Below are 6,900 nucleotides of genomic sequence, written 5' to 3' on the forward strand. Positions count from 1 at the left end.
CGGACTAACCGAAGCCTACAGCAGCCTGCTGACAGGTTTTGAGGTAAGCGACGCAGAAAAGAGAAAATCCCAATGTAGATAGTAGCCCCTAAGACACTGTCCGGTGTTCGGAAAGAAAAATCCTGGCAGAGGTTCAATCTCCTATTGCAGGAAACTAACTAAATTTTTCTGAAATGTAAACACAGGCGTCGCTGTTGGCTGCAGCCTCGCATACTACCGAAGTCTCCGGACTGAAGCAGAAACTGGCGGAGGCCGAGGAAGAGCTGGGCCAGGTGAAGAGGCAGCTCCAGGAAAAACATGGTAAGTAATAACCTGTTATGTATTCGAAAAAAGGAAAATGATATGCAATGACCGAAATGCCATGACGTGTACAGAGGCGACGACCGAGGTCGAGGCCCTGAAACAGACCCTGGTTGAAGCCGAAGGGAAGGCTGTCAAGGAGTAGACCGCTCGGAAGAAGCTCAAGGCCTGGGTCAACGAGGTCCAACAGGAGCTCGAGGACGCGGTGAAGAAGTGCGAGGCCTTGGAGCGTGATGCGTCGGTTCAAGAGACCAAACTCGCCAACGCTCGCCAGAGCACGGAGGCAGCTCGAAATGAGGCCCAGGGCGCCCTCCAGAAGATCCAGGAGGCCAGGAAGATTGTGGCGGGTAAGGCATGCAATATGAAAAGTAAGAATGTGAAGATGAAATATTGTTTACTAACCCGGATTCGGAGTTCTCCAGGGGCTTTTACTGATTTGCCGCGCAGTGTGGCTGACACCACAGAATTCTTCCAAGCCGAAGAAGAGAGCTCCGCGGAGAAGCTGTTCTAGTCGCAATATCTTGCGCCAGAACATCCGGTGTCCTTCAGCGATCAGCTAAAACAGCTGGTCGAGCTGCATAGGGCGGCAGAACTGGCCATGAAGGATTTAATAATCCGGTTGTGGCCAGCCGAAGACAGTTACTTCGGCCTCGTGAAGCGACTAGTGGATGCATGTCCTCGGCTGGACGTCGTCAAGCGGTCTATCTGCATCGAGGGCGCACGTCTAACCTTCTCCTATTGCAAGGTCTGGTGGGTGAAGCTTTGATGCTGTCAAACTAGCAACCGGGGGCCGCCGGAGGGCAAGGAGCACCGCACACCCGAGCAATACTTCGGCAATGTCTTGGAGGGGTCCCGCATTGTTGCGGATGATTATGCGAAAGACACTATGTTTGAATGAATGTATTCGAGCTCCCTCTACCTTGTATGATAAAGCAAAGTGATTGTGCAATAGAATGCTTGTTATGTTTTTAAATTTTTACTTCTTGTGCGGCCGTGTTGTATGAAATTTGAGGGTTAACCAGTCGTCGGCTTCTGCCCCCACGTAGGTAGTATGGGGGTGTTCGGGATGGAATCTAAACAATCTTGATCCAATTAGATGGTCCTTGAACGAGTTTTTTAGCGCAACGAACCAGGCAACCAGACTATGTGGTTGTAACGCCCTCACTTAGCCATAGGAATTCGACAATAAAAATATGGGCGCAACCCCTATTATCCGAACTAGAGTGCTATGAGCATCTGATCGGGAAGTACCAATCCTTCGTGTACTGCGGAAGAAATCTCCAACGATTTGTAACCTCCGAACAGCTGACCGGCTCTCGCCGCATCATGACAGTCAGTTTTCGGCTTTCTCTACTGAGGTGCTCCTTTGGATAAACCAAGGCACAATCGCAGTAGTTCTCCCTTCACTACCTTAGTCGGTATGGCGGAACATAAGGTAGCAAGCACAGGAGCTGGGCAACCCAACTATTGACCAAAGACATGATTCGGAGCCAATGCATATAATGCTAAATTCGGGGTGCCAAACTATACTTATAAAAAGTGTTCGGACTTTTGTTGCCATAAGGTGCTATGAAGAACCTGGCAAACATCAAACGTACCAAAGTGTATGGGTGCTACCTGATAGGGTTATCCACAGGGGAGCTGAAAAAGAGGAAGAAAACAGAAAAGGTACAAAGGTAAAAAGCTGGGGTCCTAAAGCTCCAACTGCTGACTGTTCTCATTGTATTTTAATTAGTATGTCAAGGCACATCGATACAGGTAGTGTGATAGGCCATAGGCTATTTGACATGCCGAAACCCAGGGAGAGCTGCATGTGGGTCCTGAAAAATAGGTAGAGTTATCGTTAACGGAATCACCTAAAATGTCCCCATATGTCTGTGTTTCTCGCCGTCTTGGTGTGTTTATCCTTCAAGAGGGCCGATGACCAGTCCACCAGATGGGGCCTGTGGGATTGAGACCTGCAAAGGAAAAATTAAAAGTGAAAGTATGTGTGTATCCGATGTCGGTTGAGCCGTACTATGGACCACAAGCTAGCTATGCCTCCGTCGATGCCCATGGGATTTTAAGTGCGTAGTTATGTACGCGCGACACGAATGCCGCCACCTTATCAGGACTGAGACGGAGGCCGGATTGCTAGTCGAGCTCCTGACGAGCTGAGCTCCCCTGCTGCAGAGTATCTCGGACCCTCTTAACGGTGTCTGTGGGCTCGGCAGCCGAATTAAGGTTCTGCTTGAGAAGGCCGCTCTGTACTTCTGCTGCTAAGGCAGCTGTGTGCTCTTCTGTATGGAGGGAGCGTTCCGTATTTCCGTTGACCGTTATGACGCCGCGCAGACCGGGCATCTTGAGCTTGAGGTAAGCATAGTGTGGTACTGTGTTGAATCGAGCAAACGCAGTCTGTCCGAGCAGTGCGTGATAGCTGCTGCGGAAGGGGGCGATATCAAAGATTAACTCCTCGCTTCAGAAGTTGTCCTGAGATCCAAAGACATCCTCTAGTGTGATTGAGCCCGTATAGCGGGCTTCTACACCTGGTATGACTCCTTTGAAGGTAGTCCTGGTGGGCTTGATCCGTGATGGGTTAATGCCCATTTTTCGCGCTGTATCCTGATAGAGCAGATTGAGGCTGCTGCCTCCGTCCATAAGGACGCGAGTCAGGTGGAACCCATCAATTATTGTGTCTAGGACCAGTGCGGCTGAACCACCATGACGGATACTGGTCGGATGATCCCGGCGATCAAAAGTGCTCGGGCATGACGACCATGGATTAAATTTTGGGGCGACTGGCTCTATCGCGTAGACGTCCTTGAGCGCGCACTTACGCTCCCTCTTGGGGATGTGGGTAGCGTGTATCATGTTCACCGTTTTGACTTGAAGGGGAAACTTACTTTGTCCCCCTGTGTTCGATTGTCAGGGCTCTTCGTCATCGTCCTCGATTTGCGATCCCTTTTCCCTGTTCTCGGCGTTTAATTTGCCCGCCTGTTTAAAAACCCAGCAATCTCTATTTGTATGATTGGGTGGTTTGTCCGGGGTGCCATGAATCTGGCACGGACGATCAAGTATGCGGTCCAAGCTGGATGGGCCCGAATTGTTCTTTTGGAACGGCTTCTTCCACTGACCGGACTTAGAGCCACTGAATCTGGCATTGACCGCCGTATCCTCGGTGTTATCATTGTTGTTTCGACACTTGTATCTGTTGCATCGAGACTTGTCCTTGTTATTTTTAACTTCAGGGGTGCCGGCGTCGCTTGCATTGTTTTTGCTACGGCCAATCAACTATCCTCGACAGCATAAAAGCGGGTCATGAGTGCCGTGAGGACCGCTATGGATTTTGGCTTTTCTTGGCCGAGGTGGCGAGCGAGCCATTCGTCGTGGATGCTGTGTTTCAAGGCTGCTAGGGCTTCGGCATCCATAAAGTCGACGATTTGGTTCTTTTTAGTTAAGAACCTAGTCTGGAATTTCCTGGCGGACTCTCCAGGTTGTTGAACTATGTGGCTTAACTCATCGGCGTCTGGTGGCCGGACATATGTACCTTGGAAGTTGTCGAGGAAGGCTTGTTCCAAGTCCTCCCAGCTGCCGATAGAATTTTCAGGCAGGTTGTTTAACCAGTGCCGAGCTGGCCCCTTGAGTTTTAAAGGGAGGTATTTGATGGCGTGGAGGTCATCGCCGCGGGCCATATGAATATGGAGAATGAAGTCTTCGATCCACACCGCGGGGTCCGTGGTTCCATCGTATGATTCTATATTCACGGGTTTGAACCCTTTTGGGAATTCATGATCCATGACCTCATCAGTGAAGCAATGAGGGTGTGTGGCGCCTCTATATCGGGCCGTATCGCGACGTAGCTCTGATGGAGTCTGTCTGCGTTTTTCAGCCCGCGCATGACTAAGTTTGTCACGTCCGAATAGGTGGCCGCCGTCGCGTGTCGAGGCACGTCCTCGAGATCCGTACATTGATCTGGTATGTCCTGCTTTATTGTTCAGGTTTTGCCGGAGGTCATATGTATGGCCGTGGGCTAATTTACCCCTACCTGTGCAATGAGGCGGTGCGGGCTAGTGTTCAGAGTGAGTTGTCATTTTGTCCCGACCACGTGGTGGTCGGTCAGCCGCATTATACGATGGTGGTATGTATTCTGGCGCCTCCTCGTCAAACTGAGGTAGCAATTTGCGCTTTGGGTAACTTTTGGTTGGGCGCTTGAAGCCGTATTCTTCGGCTGCTAGGACATCGGTCCATTTATCATTGAGCAGATCTTGATCAGCTTGAAGCTGTTGTTTCTTATTTTCCAGGCTCCTTGCAGTGGATATGAGCTGGCGCTTGAAGCGCTCCTGCTCTAGAGGTTCCTCAGGCACGATGGAATCATCGGTGCCGAGGCTCACCTCATCCTCGGAGAGCGGAAGATAACTTCCATCCTCTGAGTCTTCGTGTGTGGCCTGCTTACCAAGGCTAACTTGTCCATCTTCCCGTTCATCTTTTTCATTAGCTGTTTCAACGGGGTCTTCATTGTCTTCGGCACCTTCTAGAGTATTATCTTCTCATGTGCCGGTGTTGCTGTCTTTACCGCGACGTGACTTAGAGCGGCGCCGCTGACGCCGGCGCTTGGATTGTATTTCGGAAGGATTATCCTCAGCTGGATCTTCCTTGTCATCGCTGCTATTCTCCTTTGGTGCATCCACCATGTATACATCATACGACGAAGTGGCCGTCCAGCGTCCGGTGAACGGTGGGTTCTGGGCCTCTTCTTCTCTGGCATCATCGTCCATACCGTTGATGTCCTCGGAGTCGTAATCAAGAGTGTCGGTTAAATCTTCGACCGTGGCTATAAAGTGGGTGGCGGGTGGGGAGCAAAATTCTCCATCGTTAGCCCCTAGTTCGAACCGGATATAGTTCGGCTGTGAGTCTTCCGCCAAGGACAGATTCTTTAACGAGTTTAGCATGTCGCCCAAAGGCGAGTGCTGGAAGATGTCTGCGGTGCTGAATTCGAAGATCGATAAACGATCAAGTTCGGCGTCCGCGAGCTCACGTGATTCAGAACTTACGGCTGGAAATGGATCCAGAGTTCCGGTGGCACAGGTATCGTGTGAGATCAAGTCTATGTGCGGCTCCAACGCCGGGGAATCTGTGGCCTCCATGGCGGGTTAAGCTTCCCGTCCTTGGATGGCGCAGCCTGCTCCGGATCTAAGGCCAGAGCGGTTACGGGAGCTGTCTCCTGGATGCAGTCCGATGACAGATTTAGGTCATGTCCCTCGGGTGGCCAGGAGTGGTGGCCACGGTCTCGAATCCAGCGAGGATCAAGTCCCCACGGATGTCCGCGACGTAGTACAAGCTCCCAAATCTGACTTGATGGCCAGGGGTGTAGCTTTCGATCTGCTCCAGATGGCCAAGCGAGTTCGCCCGCAGAGCGAAACCACCGAACACGAAGATCTGTCCGGGGAGGAGAACTCCCCCTTGGGCAGCATCATTGTAGATGGTTGAAGAAGCCATCAAACCTCTTGATGACGGCACAGTGGAACTCTCAATGAAAGCACCAATGTCGGTGTCAAAACCGGCAGATCTCGGGTAGGGGGTCCCGAACTGTGCGTCTAAGGTCGATGGTAATAGGAGACAGGGGAAACAATGTTTTACCCAGGTTCGGGCCCTCTTTATGGAGGTAATACCCTACGTCTTGCTTGATTGATCTTGATGAATATGAGTATTACAAGAGTTGATCTACCATGAGATCGTAATGGCTAAACCCTAGAGGCCTAGCTTGTGTGGTTATGATAATGTCTCTCTCCCTCCGGACTAAGCCCTCCGGTTTATATAGACACCGGGAGGATCTAGGGTTACACAAGGTCGGTTACAAAGAAAGGAATCTACATATTTAGTCACCAAGCTTGCCTTCCACGCCAAGGAGAGTCCCATCCGAACACGGGTGTAGTCTTCGGTCTTTGTATCTTCACAGCCCATCAGTCCGGCCCATGGCTAACAGGCCGGATGCCCGAGGACCCCTTAGTCCAGGACTCCTTCACCCCTAGCTAGGCATAAAACATAGATCTAGGTATTGTCATCTTTGGTATGCAATCCCTCAATGGCACTTTTGGTCCTCATAGGAGGCTCTTTGATCTTATTGATAATCACACTCCTTGTAAGGAAATCAAGAAATTCATTCGTAACAAAATGTTCCCTCACAATATTAATAAAACTAGGGTGAACACCTATCATCTTGAGATCTTCGTTTCCCCCACTAGATGATCCCCCCTTATTTTTAGGAACATAGACAAACTTGGCTGCCTTGATGGAAGGAAAATTTGGGGTGGTTCTAACGGAGGCAAAAGCAGAACCCAAGTTGGTAATAATATCTTCTAACTTATCAATTCTAGTAGAACCTTGATCTATCTTCGCATTAACGATAGTTTATTTTTCCTTTAGATTCTTCAAAGTAACTCCTACCTTTGATCCATACTGAGTAATTTGATTATGAATATTTATCCAAGTTTTTAATAAGATCTACGATAACAATTTTATGCTCAATTATATCAAGTCTTTGCATCACATGCTCCAAAGTTAAAATAGTTTCATTAACTGAAAGTGCGTTAAGTCGAGTAGAGGGGGGTGAATAGGCGATTT

The sequence above is a fragment of the Triticum urartu genome, chromosome 5, assembly GCF_003073215.2.
Source record: "Triticum urartu cultivar G1812 chromosome 5, Tu2.1, whole genome shotgun sequence".
Lineage (NCBI taxonomy): Eukaryota > Viridiplantae > Streptophyta > Magnoliopsida > Poales > Poaceae > Triticum > Triticum urartu.